The sequence below is a fragment of the Alosa sapidissima genome, chromosome 23, assembly GCF_018492685.1.
Source record: "Alosa sapidissima isolate fAloSap1 chromosome 23, fAloSap1.pri, whole genome shotgun sequence".
Classification (NCBI taxonomy): domain Eukaryota; kingdom Metazoa; phylum Chordata; class Actinopteri; order Clupeiformes; family Clupeidae; genus Alosa; species Alosa sapidissima.
This window is the reverse complement of record NC_055979.1, coordinates 18742336-18759054: the sequence shown is the minus strand read 5'-3', so window position 1 is coordinate 18759054 and position 16719 is coordinate 18742336.

Genomic DNA, 16719 nt, shown 5'->3' with positions numbered 1-16719 from the left:
TATATATATATATATTTATACTTATACAGAATTCTAGAAAACACCAAAACACACAGTGACCCTAGTCAGCACTGTAGACTGCATATTGCATTCTAGGAGGAATCTGTCAGTTTCACTCTTTTTGTCTGTCCGCATAGCCAAGCAGACAAATAAAAAACTAATTCAGTAAGCTGTTACAACAAAAACAGTTGTGGGTGGGGGAGTGACGATGTGCATCATATACATCCTCACACACACACACACACACAGTCACTGTCCAGTCCTCACCCTCACACACACACACAGTCACTGTCCAGTCCTCACCCTCACACACATACACAGAGAAAGAGAGAGAGAGAGAAAAAGAGAGAGAGAGAGAGAGAGAGAGAGAGCTGTGAGGAGCAATTCACTGAATCTGGAAAAAAACATGGATGGCACCTTGCAATGTATAATTTGTCTTTTAGGTCATTTGTGGTGGTGAAATACACATGTCACTTTCAATCAAAGCTCTATGGAAAACATGTCACTCCTGTAGGCTACATAAACTTTTGATATCACTAGCAGATCATTCTCGTGAGTGGGGAAGGATACTGTCTGGTCACTCCACCACCTGCCATTGGAAATGCAACTGCTACACCATAAATCCACCCAGGGCTATAATTAGCCACTTAGCGTCTGAAGCTTTCTTCCCCTCAATTTAATTTTCTCATCTGCAAAGTCGATATTTTGCAGGTGTGTATTACAGTGATGATGGTAGAGAAGTAGTAAACACCTTGAGGAATTCTCTGCCGTAGGAGGAAGAAGGTGCCCAGTGTCGGTCAGAGTAGGTCGGTCTTGAAATACTTCTGACACCCAGCAGAGCAAGAGAGTAAAAGAGAGGGAGGGATGAACAGAAGAGGGGTAGGAAAAGAGAGAGAGAAAGAGAGCAAAGAAAGACTGAGAGAAAGAAGGAAAGAGAAGGTGAGATACCAACAAAGAGAGAGAGAAAGGGGGGAGAGAGAGAGAAAGAGAGACAGAGAGAGAGAAGAGTGGCTTCCCTTCCCAGCGCATCTAAATCAAGCGTTTGGCATTCCTGACTGCCACATGCACATAGAGTCCAGGTCATTCGGGATATGCTAACCTGCGTACACGCCACTATTTTGGGTCTGTGCTCGTAACTCTGACCACAGGGCGCCTGCCTTGTCATCCGTCATATCTTTCACCTGCACACACACACACACACACACACACGCACACATGCACTTGCACACGCACACAGAAACACACACACACATGCATGTACGCACACAGGGGCGGAGTGGCAATCAGGACGATCTGGAGTTTTCCCGGTCGGCCGGCCGAGGAGTGTGCGCGCTGCGGGCCGGCCTATAGAGCTTTATACGCGGCCATCGAAATGATAAATATAACATTATACATTTTTCGTGAATATCTCCAAGAACTACACTTCACAGTTAAAGCAAGTCCAACCAATATTTATACCACTCGCTCACTGTCTATCATGTCATTCATGGTTACCCTGCACTCATCTCTCACATGCTGATTTTTGTGTAGGCTAGTAGGCCTAATTTTTTTTATCTTAATTAATTTTTGTCTTATTCAGGCGTTACAGAACTTTAATGGCCACAAATAAAAAAAAAATGACAATTTAATTTGTTTGTTTGTTCTTAAATTAACATAGGCCTATGCTAGAATGGAGCAAAGCCTCATGCGAATGGGGAATGTGTTTCTTGTTTATCCAATGAACCGATTGCAGGTCAAGTCTATTTACAGAAATGTAGGGGGATAAATGAGCGGCCCCTCATCTAATGGCATGACCCTACAAGCGATCAAGTTCGAGGAAAACTACAGGATTTTTGACAGTCGACGGATTTGCGTGGTTGCTTACTGTTTTACACATGGATGGAAGGCAGAGAGAAAGGTTAGCGGAGCTAAAGCATTGACGTTATTGCTAGGCGGAAACTAGCACAAGCTAGTCTTATGTTGATATGTAGGCCTAGCCTAAATGATGTTTTATAAACAAAGTTCGGGTGGAGCCTTCGGGATGATTGACAGCAATTAACTCACCCACTGCCGCTGCAGGGTAGGCCTATTTAAGCCGACCTCCTTTTCCATACGTCACACGCTCCGACGTTCGCGAAATCATTCAGTCTGCGTATCGTTCGCATTGACAAGACAGCTCTCATGGAACTGGAAATCCACCCAGCGCCAGCAAGGCGTTGACCCTACCCACTGGACAGTGGCTCGCATCCGCAGCACTCTCCATTCCCGCGGCATCGCGATGCCGCATGTCGGATAGGAAGTTCCATCCCTCCGCCTTCTAACGCAGTCGGATAACCCGGTCTTTTCGCCCTCCCGCTCCCTCACTTGTTTTCCTCCCCAGACCAGGAAGCAAGCTGCTCCTTCTGGCATCCCGACGCGGTTCCTTCCGCCGGCCATTCAGCCGGACGAAGCACACACCACCAGCCACCTCGCGAACCGGGCACGCCGACAGCACTTTCCGGCACCACACGCTTCAGAGCGTATCATTCCGCTGCTTCAGCCACAGCCACTGCCACGTCAGCGGCTCAGGCCCATTCCCGCCGCATCTCCGCCGTATTTCCGGGTCCAGCCCCACTTTTCCAGACGGCCCCGGTAGCGACAGCGTCGCTACTCCCCCCCCCACTCCTTCTTTCCCTCCCCCATCCACCTCCCCTAGCCAGGACTCGGTCCAGGCCTGCCCCACCTCCAGTCGTTCCGACGACTGCTCCCTCCCTCCCCCCTCTCCCCCTCCCCTTTCCATCCCGGGAGCCACGTCTGTACAGCACGCCTCAACTCACGAAGCGTCAGCTCGAAGAGTCACCTCACTAGCTCCCCATCTCTCTTATGAGTTAGCGAGCACCTGGTCTTAGTCGGCGCCGATAGCGACAGCGTCGCTACTCCCCCCTAACCCTCTTTCCTTCCCCGTCCCACTTCCCGCGACCCTGTCCCAGGTTGCTCCCCTTCCGGTCGCGTCAGCGACCGCTCCCTCCCTCCCCCCTTTTCTCCCTTCCCATCTCTTCCCCGGCTCCGCGCTAGACCAGCCCGCAGCAGCGGGTCATCAGCACTCCGCGAGTGCTTCGGACCACGACGTCCCGTTCCGGCAGCAAAACTATTCTTTAGCCACAGCACAGGCCCTGCCACCGCCTCCTCACGCTGCAGCATTCGAACCACCACCCGTCACAGCGTCCACCAGGAACCTCATCTTGTCAGGTGCAGACGTAGACCTTTCTACCATTCTTCCCTCACTCCCTATTCCCTCTCATAACCGGGATCTAGTTTGCGGCGAACTGGTTTTTCTCAAAAAAAAAAAAAAAAAAAAAAAAAAAAAAAACCCTGTCATTTCCCGAGTTCACCATAGCTTTTGCCAACTACACAGAAGTCGTCTGTTTCGTGTTCTCCAGTCGACGCAAATGACTAAGCTAAATGACTACCTGGCCATCATCGCCGGCCTAGCCGTATCCTACGGTGGAGCTCATTTTCATACGTAGGCTACCACCGGCTGTTTTCAGCAAAATGCGCTGCCAGAGTCGGCCTCTGGAACTAAAACCCCTACTGGGGCGCGCTCGATATGGAGCTCCATAACCGCGTTTTCCTAGGACTTAAGCCATCTTGTCCCCTCTGCAATAGCCCCAGTCACGGCGCGGCCGAGTGTCCACTAGTCAACCCCGACCATCAATTCCCCAGCACCAGCTCCACAGCCCCTAAATCCTCTTCCTATGTTCCCCGCATCCCCGATGCTACGGCAGGAGAAGCCAGGGAAGAGGACGAGCGTTCCTGGAAAGGTCGAGAAATCTGCCGAAGATTTAACTTCGCTCAGTGTCGCCAATCCCCCTGCCGTTACCTCCACGTTTGCAGCTACTGCGCAGGCGCCCATGCCAAGTCAGTCTGTTCCGCACTCAAGAACATATATATATAAAAGTTTAAAAAGTATCTCTCTACTCCAATCATTGTTTCTGCTCTCCATTCAGAACTTCAGTCCAATCCAAATAGGGGATTTTGCGATTATTTGACTTCAGGGTTGAAGCACGGGTTCCATCCAGGTGTTTTAGCAAGACCTACAGAGTCTTTCGTTTGTAAAAACCTACAATCTGCCGTCAAAGATCCGGAGGTAGTCACCTCACTCCTAAGCAAAGAGGTCGAATCTGGTTTTATGATCGGTCCGTTCACCATGCCTCCATTCCCAGTCTACAGGATCAACCCCATAGGCGTAGCTACGCGCAAATACTCAGGAAAAAAGAGACTTATCATCGACCTCTCAGCTCCGCACAATAGTACCACTCCCAGCATTAACAGTCTGATTCCACTAGAAGAGTTCTCGCTGCACTACCACTCTGTCGATGACGCTATCGCTCTGATCAAAAAGGCAGGTAGACGTTGCTGGCTAGCTAAAGCGGACATCACCTCAGCCTTCAAAGTCATGCCCATTGATCTCGAATTCTGGAGTCAAATGGCATAGGAGATACTATTTTGCAGTTCGCCTCACCTTCGGCTGCCGCAGCAGTCCCAAAATTTTCGATACGCTATCAGAAGCCCTGTGCTGGATTCTCCTAAATAACTATAAGCTCCCATTTCTCGTTCATCTTCTGGACGACTTTCTAGTAGTTATCCCCCATTCCTACCCACCGGCCCTAGGCATCTCTACGCTAACTGACGTATTCAACAAACTGGGAGTCCCACTCTCAGAAGAGAAAACGTGCGGTCCCTTATCCAGACTCGAATTCCTCGGCATCATTTTAGATACCGAAGAATTCTCTTCATCTCTCCCCAAAGAGAAAAAAAGACAGAATCTCTTTACTGTTGAACGAGTTTATAACCTCACCATCTCACACCAAACAAGAAGTTCTCTCCCTTCTAGGCCACCTCAATTTCGCCATGCGAATCATTCCCCAGGGCCGCCCTTTCATCTCGCATCTCCTAAACTGCGCCTCAGCATCCCCATCTCTCGAAGACGTAGTATATCTAGATGCCCAGTGCCTGGCCGATCTCAAACTCTGGAGGATGTTTTTAGACGAATGGAATGGTTTGTGCATGTTCTACGACGACTGCCAATCATATCCAGAAGACCTCCAGCTGTACACAGACGCAGCCCCCTCAATAGGCTTCGGAGGCTTTTTCAAAGGGCGCTGGTTTGCATCCCCTTGGCCACTAGAGTTCAGAGCGCTAATAACGGAAAACGAATCGTCAGCCGTGTTCGAACTCTACCCCGTAGTCATTGCGGCCCTACTCTGGGGGAAGGAGTGGACCTCCAAGAGCGTGCTAATCCACAGCGACAACGAAGCCGTAGTGCACGTCATAAATAACTCGCGCTCAAAATCGCCTGCGCTTTCCCCTCTTATTAGGCGTCTAATCTGGATAGCAGCCAGCTACCAGTTCATCATAAGAGCCGCGCACGTCCCCGGTTGCCACAATGAAATTGCTGACTCTCTTTCTCGTCTTAATTTCCAGAGATTCAGAAGCTTGGCTCCAGAGGCGGACCCGTACCCTACTCCACTCCCCAGCTTTTCGGAGACCATCTTCCTATAAACCACCCCCTCAGTTATCTTCAGCCCATCACGGCCGACCTAGCCCTCCAAGCCCTCGCACCCAGGACCATGCAGTCCTACTGGACTGCTTGGTCGTGCTTCAAACAGTTCCATGCAAAGCACTCACTACCATTTCCCAGTTTCGATGCAGTCACCATATTATCATTTATCACCTACGCCCACACTTCACTCGGGATCAAAGTCTCTTCCATTAGAGTCTACCTAGCTGGCATTCATTTCTTCTACAAACGCCCCCACGGCTCCGAATGCCCCTTCTCCGACACCAGGATAGGCTTGTTAATTAAAGGTATCCGTAGGCAACATCCAGTCCCCCAAGACTCCCGCCTTCCCATTACCTCAAGCATTCTCGCCACCTGCCTCGCTACCCTTCGCAAAGGGTTCATGTCACCGCATTCCGATTCCACCATCTCCGTTATGTTTCTACTGGCCTTTTTGGGCTGCTGAGATGTAGCGAGTTTACATGCCCTTCGTCTCTCTTCGTTCCCGATGTCCACCCGTGCATCGCAGATCTAGAGCAGCTAGACCAAGACACCATTCGATTTACCATCAAACAGAGTAAAACCGATCAGTCCCGAAAGGACACTCCATATCCATTTAACTCCGCCTCAGATCTTCAGCCTTTCCAATAACTATCTCACTACATCTCATATCGGTCAGCTCAAGCTTCGTCTACTAGCCCGCCCTTCGTGTCAGACGAAGGGCTACCCATCACTCGCCACAGATTCCAGACACTCTTAAAAACCATTCTAGTCAAATCTGGTTTTCCCGCGGATCGCTACTCCGCACACTCCTTCAGGATAGGAGCTGCCACAACAGCTGCGCTCAACGGCTTATCGGAGCAACAAATTAAAATACTGGGCCGTTGGTCCTCGGATGCCTACCAGTCTTACATCCGCTCCAATCTAGCGGATTTACGACTCGCTCAGCAAGCACTTATGTAGTTGGTAGCGGCCTTTCTCTGTGATCTTTTGGGGTGCAAGCGGTCATCGCTCTATCGCGATATCCGCTCCAGGCACTCCAGGACCACGGACAGCTACCTTGCCAAACACGCACTTCTCCCATACATTCTAGTCTAGCTGAAGCAATCATATAGAAGGGCGAACTAGTGAAATGATGTTTTATAAACAAAGTTCGGGTGGAGCCTTCGGGATGATTGACAGCAATTAACTCACCCACTGCCGCTGCAGGGTAGGCCTATTTAAGCCGACCTCCTTTTCCATACGTCACACGCTCCGACGTTCGCGAAATCATCCCCCCTCCTCCCCCTACTCCTCCATTTCACCAATTGCCCTGTTACTCATCCTCCTTACACAGGGGGGTGCAAGCGGTCATCGCTCTATCGCGATATCCGCTCCAGGCACTCCAGGACCACGGACAGCTACCTTGCCAAACACGCACTTCTCCCATACATTCTAGTCTAGCTGAAGCAATCATATAGAAGGGCGAACTAGTGAATGACTAATTAGTGGGTCACTCAGGCTGATAAATGGTTTGTGGAACTCGTTGGAACTGTCTATATGTAAGCCTATAGGCCTACTTTAATCGTTCTCTACAAACCTATTCGAAGTACCTGGTTTTCCAATTATTTCATTACCTGTGTTATTAGGTTGGCATTGTCTGTAGGCTAGGCCTACTTCCTTTTTTAAATGTATACAGGCAACTATTGGAGTGCTATGATACCCAGATACATGTCCTTGCATGATGCTTGACATTTCCATCCACCCACAAAGCTGTTTTTATACTGCACTTAAATATCTATAGTTCCTTACACATTTATTGGAAATGCCTGGTTTGTGGTTGATTGGCTTGTTGTATTGCATTAGCATGCATTGTATTGCATTAGCATGCATTATTGATGTGTGTACGTGTTGGGGAGTGGGGGGGCGGTGCCGTCAGAATTACTGCCCCACTCCGCCCCTGCTTGCACACGCACACACACACAGAAACACACTGACACACACACACACACACACACTTAAACACACATACACCCATCATGTCTTCCCCGTTTCTCTTCATGATGGATATCACTAATCCTCCACTCAACACACCCACATCTACACCCCCCCCCCCAACACAGATACACACACACACACACTAACACACAGAAACACACACACACACACACACACACACACAAAATCAGACGCAGTCATACTGTAACATACACCTGTTATGTCATCTTCCCATTCCTCCGGATGGATTCCATTGGTGTTCCACTCAACACACATGCATCCAGGCCTTCTTTACAACTCGAGTACTGCACACACACACACTCACACACACACACACACACACACACACACACACACACACACACACACACACACACACACATGCATCCAGGCCTCCTTTACAACTAGAGTACTGCACACACAACACACACACACACACACACACACACACACACACACACACACACTCATGCACTCATCATGGACATCAGCCCCGTGATTGATAGACAGAGAGAGAGAGAGAGAGAAAGAGAGAGAGGGTGTCGGAGCTTAGAAAATGTCTCCTCTTTAATATGATGAGGGCAATTATAAAATGATATCATCCATCAGACTATTTTTACATCTTCAAAAGTCTTTTGCTGATTTTCTTGTTTTTGATTTGGAAAGTAGGAGCTTTAGTTTATATTCAAAACTGGAATATAAAGTAAATATCACCTCTACATCACCTAACAATGTTATAAACACTATCTAAATTACAAATCTAAAGAGGGTTGCATTGGCCAAAATGACACCTCCATACACACACACACCCACACACACACACACACACACACACAAACACACACACACACACACACAAGACAATCAGAGTCAGCTTGAAGCACCCCTGCCAACCCCCCCCCACCACCACCACCACCACCACCACACACACACACACACACACGCACGCACGCAGTGAACTGTAACTTCCTTATGAATAAACCATATAAAAGCTTGTAGTCAAAGAGCATCTGCTGTAGGTCGTCTCTCTCACACAAGTGCCTGGAGCACCCTGGCCCACATACTGTATCACACATACACACACACACACACACACACACACACACACACACACACACACACACACACACACACACACTCAGCTGCAGACCCTAATTCTGCACTGGTAACTTTGTGCATTCACTAGTCCTCATCTGCACAAGCAGACTACATCACAAGCTGGGCGGCATGATGAGGAGGTCCCTGGAGTTTACACTGGTCAAGGATAAGGTGCGAACCATTGGTCAAGGATAAGGTGTGAACCATTGACTGAGAAACATGAATCAGAAGGATGTCAAAAGGTCAAGTTACCTGAACAAACTAAAAAGATGATTTGCATGTTACAGTTTAAAAAATAATTAAGTGCTGACTCCACTAATGTGCTAGGCTAGCTGTCTCAATTCTGATCCCATCTGATTGGTCAGTCCTCCCAGCCCTAAACACACCCTCTGACCATAAACCACTAACCACTCATGTTCACATAGATCATCTGAATCTACATGACCCTGGCCCTGCACGTCCGCTCTGATGAAGAAGAATCAGGCCCTTTACTGCAGGACCCTGGTCAGTGCAGGACAGTGCAGCTTCAGTGTCTAGGCAGCTTCAGTTTCTCACCCAGCCTCGGGCATTACAGTGAGGTATCCCAGCCTAGAGCCACTCCTCATCCTCTCAGAGGGGAGAGAGAGAGAGAGAGAGAGAAAGAGAGAGAGAGAGAGAGAGAAAGAGAGATGGAAACAGTGAAGGAGGATGGCTGAGAGAATGAAGGAGAGAGTAGGAAAAGAAAACAGAAAGCATGAGAGAGAGAGAGAGAGAGAGAGAGAGAGAGAGAGAGCAGCCGGCACTTGTGTGTGTGGGAGTGATGTGCTTAATAATTATTCATTTGGTTTGAGGCTCTCCGCCTCTCAGTCTCTGTTCTCATTACAGATGACTCTCTTTCTCTCCCTCTCTATTCCCCTCTCTCTCTCCCTCTCTCTCTCTCCCTCATTCCCTCTCTCTCCTTCTGTTTCTCCCTCCCCCACACAGCACAGCACCTGATACTGACACAGCATCAGCACAGAGCCAAACGTTCACACACATTCCAATTTTTCATTTGGTTTTGGGTCAGTGCAAATGTTTGCAAACTCACACACACAACCAGTCTTGGGAGGCTGCGAAGAGACATGGACAAAAATGTTTACACAAAAATGTTCAAATTTTTCATCCTTGAAAAGGGCTTTTGGGAAGAGGAGGAGGGGGAGGGCAGTGATTTCACATTGATCACTGGTCAGGTCACTTTTTTCCAATTGATTTAAGGCCTGTCAATTCAATCCAGTTCAATTCAATTATTAACACAGAGTTATTTGAGGGAGCCCCTGCGACCACATGCCATGGTGGGAGGGACCGTTTGTGATTACTTTCTGTCCTGCTAAAAATAAACCCGCCCGGTCTCCACGCACCCCAGGGATGCATAACCATGGCGACGGAAGCAAGGCCAAGGGGAGGAGGGTAAGGGGTCAGAGTGGGAGGCTTCCGTTTCTTTCACAGGGGAAAAAGCAGAAGAAGAAGAAGAAGGAAGAAGAAGAAGAAGAACAACAACAACAACAACAACAACAACAACTACAACAAGCAGGGCAGAGAGACAGCACACACGTGCACGTGAATACATTGAGGAGCGTTACCTATATTGTCAGGATACAGAAGACCACACACAACATTCACACAGATAAACCCCCAGCCTCTCTCTCTCACTCACTCACTCACACACACAATCTGCAAGAGGCTTATGAGCTATCTTACTCACTCATGATAACACGAGATCGAAATGAGATAGTCCAAGTAATCAGTGTGCGGCCCCCTGTTTCATTATTACTAAACGTGAAACCCACCCCGGTAAGTAGTAAAGCCCTTGCAGTTGATCGCGGCACTTCAGGACCGAGTACAGATGAATGCCTTCTCTGAGCATGCTCTTGAGAGTATATTTGAGCTGGCCAGTTATTTGCTTTGAGCAGACAGCCGTTGGGTGAAAAACAAAGCTGTCACTGTATACCTGAGTGGACGTAGGCTATGATCGGTCTAAGAGTCAATGGTAGAAGCAACTCTATGTTGGCACTGTTATGGTAGATAAAGGCATCTTTGTCGTCGGAGACCAGGTGACTGCTGGCCTGTCTTGGGCTGGATAATGGTGTGATCCTCAGTTGAAGGGCTAGAGTTTCTGTGATGGCTCTCGTAACTGGAGACAGACAACCGTTAAATCTTAAGCAAAAGGACCCTAATCCCGTCTCCAGGGGAAACTTTCATTGTTTACTTCAGGTGATCCAAACAGCTTTGCCGGTAGCTGATCAGTAGCAGTTGGACAAGGAGTCAAACCACATCCCCTCTGTTCTAATGCTCCACCCACACCCCCAGCCTATCAGAAGGCGGCATACAGTAGTTTCGGAAATAACGGCTCACTGACCGCCCAAGCTTTTCCCCGATATGCCGTTGGGAGAATGCGGTCAGGTTCCATTACAGTTTAATGGAGTTTGGATTGAGGGCAAGAAGCTGCCTATGTCTCAGCAGGAGACCTTATCCAGTAGCAGGCAAACAAACCATTACAATCCCCTGCAGAAAACACAACAATCATCAAGCCACCTGTTAGCATAACGGCTTTTATGGCATTATAAACAAGCCGTTAAAAGTTATTGAGTTTAATTCCCATTCCGTCGCTCAGTCAACACCACTATAAAGTGGCATTCCAGCACTGTTGTGTCCTGGTCGACTCCGTTTAGCTCAGCACTAATAAATGCCAAATAAGACTTTGGCTCCTTGGTGCGAAGGCCTGTGGAACTGACATGCTCACACTACCATGCGATCCTGCAGCAGGGCAGGAAGAGTTCTTGCGGCCGTTACTTTATCTTCTGTTCTGATCTATTCAAAGCGAGAGAAGAAGAGAAGGCCAAAGTCATGGTCAGTTTGTCCATTTCAGAGAGTGGCGGGGTATTTCCTGAATCAGTCACGCGAAGCAGTCACGTCTGAGCATCCTTCTGACTTGACCCGGGCCAGGGTTGGTTCCAAAAGCACACTACGGGAACGCCACGTAATGCAAATTCTACCCATATTTAGGGTGTCTAGTTGGGCTGGGTGCCACTGGGAGAAGATGGGGCTCAGTGCAGAAACGTGTTGGCCACTGCATGTGCTTGAGGAGTGATTTATGGGCCTTTAGGCGGAGTGCTTCAGGGGGGGGGTTGGGGTGTCACAGTGAGAAGGCGGGGTGACCCGGGGAGGGCATGTAGAGGAGGAGAGGGGGACTAAATCATCTCAGGGCGTACACATTGTGAGGAATAGTGCACCAGCGTGATGTGTGTGTTCCACCCATGTCGCCTTAGAGGTGGGGAGGCGGGGGGGGGGGGGGGGGGGGGGGGTACCCTGGCACCCAGATAGTTGGTTGACCCCCTAAAGGGAGCCGTGACCCCCTAAAGGGAGCTACCAGGTCTGCTGATGGGACTCTCTCTCTTTCTTTCTCTCTCTCTCTCTCTCCTCCACTCTCTTTCTCTCTTCCTCTCTCTCTGCCTCTCTCGATCTCTCTCTCCGAGTGGCCTACATCTGTTCCACTCACACCCCGTACCATGGAAACAAGTCTATTCCTGCGCCAAGGCAGATCTGGGAATGGCCATATATATATATATATTTAGCGAAGGGCCGCAGTCATGGAATCTTCCCACTGACAGATGTGTGAAAAATGTTAAAAGGGGGTTAAAAGTTTCAGTGGCATGCTAACAATAGAAAATGCAGGAGCGAGAGAGAGAGAGAGAGAGAGAGAGAGAGAGATCTCCTGGTCGACATCACATAGTGGGTTACGGGGTCCAGCAGGGGGTCAGCTCGATCAGCTGCTTATTAACCTCTGTCCGGCATGCACTGTATTTACACCGCTGCTATCGAGTGAGGATCGTTTGGATAATCATAAACATTCAAATAGAGAGGTGGCCTTTCACTGCTAGGTCATCCATGACTGACCCACTCTCTTTCTCTCTCTCTCTCTCTCTCTCTCTCTCCATTCCTCTGGGGATCTGATCCTCTCGAATGGCCAGATTTACGAAAGACCGGTAATCGAAGATCGGAACACAAATCACACAAATACTTTTTCAACTGGGGGCCTGTTGATAGCTGGGGTGGAGGGGGGGGTGGTCTATGAAAATAAACAGATGGAGATAACACATGTGAAGGGACAGGAGCGGCTACAATCTGGAAAGGCCATCAGAGCAGGTGACTATTTTATGATGCCAACTGGGCCATGGGAGCCAGAGGAGAAACATCAGGAGCTCTTATCTGAACCTATCAGGAGCTCTTATCTGAGCCTTGTCATCATAACTAGGTCGACGCTTCTCTGGTATCAGAACCAAACTGGACATCCAGGCCGACTCTGTTGTCAATCCATGTGTGCAGCCTTGGGGTACAGAGCAGAACGTGTATAGAACTGTCTCACAGCGCAAAAGTGACACCCCCGTGCCCCCCCCCCCACACACACACACACCCACCACCTCCCAAAAAAAACAGGACAGGTGCATGGTCAGGTTGGTTTTCCATATGGAAATTTGCTGAATAAATAAATACACACAGATGACCTTGCCTGTAATGGTAAACCCACTGGAACCTTGGACGAGTGTTTATGTCTCGGACTGGAAAAGCCTCTGGGGGGGTGGGGGGGGCTTGTGCAGATTTGCCATTCAGCATCCAGACCTTGGGGACTTCTGATCTAATGAGATGACAAGAGGTTTCATAGGACAAAGTGTGGTATAAAAACAGAGACATTCACACTTTACACTGGCACCCTGACCAATTAGAGCCCATCTATCAACTGTGCCTATTGCTCAGACCCTCTACTCAGCTGACACTGGTGTGCATTTACATGTATTCTTGTAGCAGATAGCTTTTCCCCCATACTGACTTAGATATGGCTATATATTCTTGTATGTTGTTAAGCACCTTGCGTTGCATGGCACAAATAAGTCCCTTCAGGGCGGAACAAGACCCCTCCGCTGCGCGTCAGGGTCCGGTTTGCCCTGTCGGGACTTATTTTCCCAATAATGACTGGCGTTCTATACATTATCCCTTACATATATATATATATATATATATATATTTATTTATTTATATTATTTATATTAGGGCTGTCAATCGTTTAAAAACGTAATCAAATCGACTCTGTGATTAATTAATCAAAATTATATATAATTTTTGCTGTGAAAGTATTTTAAATATTTAAATTCAAATGAATCATTGAATAATCAGCATTAGTGACATTAAAGTTCAAAAACTCTATTATTATTATTTTCCCAGTTCAATGCTGAGGAAATAAATTCAAAAGTGCTTCGGGAAGAAGTTTTTTTCACATACAAGGCATTTCAGGCCACAGATATAACCTAGGGGACATAATGAAAATAAATGAACACTACCCTCAATGTCAACACTATTTCTTTGCATTGATGTGCGACTTTAGAGTTGATATGCAAATTCCTTGCTGCAGACATTGCAGAGGACTTTATTTTTATCAACACCATCAGGCCGTTTTTTAAAAGTAAATGTTCCAATCAATGATCTAGGCAGCACATTTTCTTCTCTCTCCTTCATTTTACAGTTACTGTTACTGACTAGAACGGCTCGGGGTCAAAGGTCATACGGAATCGATTAATCTACACTATTCTTTTTAATCAGTTATTTTTTCTCAAATTAATTAATCAAAATTAACCAGTTATTTCGACAGCCCTCATTTATATGTATATTACAACCAGCTGGATAATATTGGACAAGATTAGAATCAACCTTACCGTCCAAAACCAATGCCATATCTATCAGCAGAGCAATCATTACTCTCAGAGAGGGCTTTGATGATCACTGTAGGTCATCTTGATTGAAACCACTCATCATCAAACTGTCACTCTACAAAGGGATTCAGATTCTTTGGGGGTTATGGGAGTAGAGTTGTGGATGTCCTTATCATAGTATTGGTCAGATCTAGACACTTTGGCATGTCAGTGGCTGTGTGAGAGGCCTCGGGCACGTGCTTGGCCAGTCCAAGCCCTATGGGGCACACTGCGATACTTCGTCTGAGGCCCTGGCGGAGAAGGAATGCGGGCCGGCCGCAGTGTGCGGTTAGAAATAGCCACTAAGTAATTCTCATCGCAGTCCAGTCCAGGGCAGGCTCTACTGCGCATCCAGGGTTTCCAGCCAGGACGCCCCCCCCCCCCCCCCCCCACACACACACACACACTCACACACTCAAACACACTCACACACTCAAACACACACACACACACACACACACACACACACACACACACACACACACACACACACACACACACACACACACACATACACACACCTCCACCCGCCAAAAAGAGCCCCTGAGGGAGCAGAGGCATCTGTGTCGCTCGGCGGAGACAGGATTTGGTTTGTTGGGATTTCGAGTTACACACAAATCCCACACGGGTGCGTCGCGATATTGTGTTACTGCCACGGGCCAACGGCCACCGCTCGTGCCCGCTGCTGGTCAGTTGACCGACCCTGTTGAACCCACCGGTGAGGGTGAGGAGGACGAGGAGGGATGAGGGGAAGGGGGAGGGGGGATGGCCGAGCCCTGTCCAAATGAAGCCGATGGACAGGCTCACACCACCAGCTCCGTGCCTCACCAAACACCCACAGTGTCCAGGATCTGACTGGGCGATGTGCCGCCGCTGCTGCGGCCAGACAACATTTAGCTCCGCTGACCCTCGAAGATTAAAAAAATCCACCGGCAAACAATTAATCTGCATGTAGTTGCCTGAGATTAGGAGATGTTCCAGTTGTAAATGCTGTTTCAGTCTCCTGTATACAGAGCTTTACAGAGAGCTGTGCTAACTCTCAGTTTTTGGCCCTATGATGGACAGACAGACAGATAGACAGAAGGAGAAACAGACAGACAGACAGAAAGAGTAGTTTATTACCAGCCAAAGAGATATTGAAGTGGGTTTAAGAACTCTCTTTCAGGCGTTTATTTATTTATTTGTTTGATGGTTCTCTTTGTTTTCAATCCTGGGTAATAATAGACCTCTTACTTCAGTGTGGGAGAGAGTGTGCATGTGTATGAGAGAGAGAGAGAGAGAGAGAGAGAGAGAGAGGAAGACATGGTATGTGTATGCATTATTGATAATGAGTGAAAGCACTGGTTTTTATTTGCGTCTGGTGTGTGAAGTCAGTGGGAAGGTGGATGAATTCATGCAGTGCTCCGACCCAGCCAGTCAGTACAAAAACTGAATCTGATGTGTACAAGTATTGTTACCTCCAGACTTGTCAATCTGTCACTACACTCACTCTATTGTTACTCAATAGCTAGTATGGTCACAGAAAGACAATTTTGAAATATTTTTAATAATTACATTTGAGACCATTTATTTTCACTTAGAACTCTTGTTTTACTTAAAAATGGAGGATTCCGCTTCACGTAAAAGGCCTTAACATTTAACGTTCTGATTTTAGCTCAGGTTTGGCCTCAAAATTGCTGGTTACTTTTCAAGGACTTCCAGTAAGTTCTCAGATCACACAGGCTAATGGTCTCTATTAGAAAGATGCCTTCCGATGCTCGTCCATTCCCATGAGAGATGGGGCAAGGCTTTGGGAACGGAACATAACTCAGGAGCTGGAACTTTACGAGTGAGTAAACTTGTAGCTGTTTATGTGTCAGAGTGTGTGACTGATACAGTATGTAGCAAAGCCTGCTACAGTGAGAGAGGCTTTAAGGCCAGCAGCTGAGGGTATGTATGTAGTATGTATGTATGTATGTATGTATGTATGTATGTATGTATGTATGTGTGTATGTATGTAGTATGTGTGTATGTATTATGTATTATGTATGTATGTATGTATGTATGTATGTTCAGTATGTATGTATATATGTATGTATGTAGTATGTCTGTCTATCCGTCTGCCTGTGTATGTACGTGTGCATGGGCATGTGTGTGTGTGTGTGTGTGTGTGTGTGTTTGTATATGATCCTTATGTTCTCTAAAGAAAACATCGCAGTGCATGTTATTACAATCTTGAAAGTATTGCAACTGACTCTAGAATGGTTCTGACACTAATGTTGCATGTTGCTGAAGGTAGCTTTTATGGGGCAGAAATGTGCCTTCAACCAATGATTTATCTGGGGTATGGTAAATGATAACTGACTGCAGATGAATAAAGCATTCTCC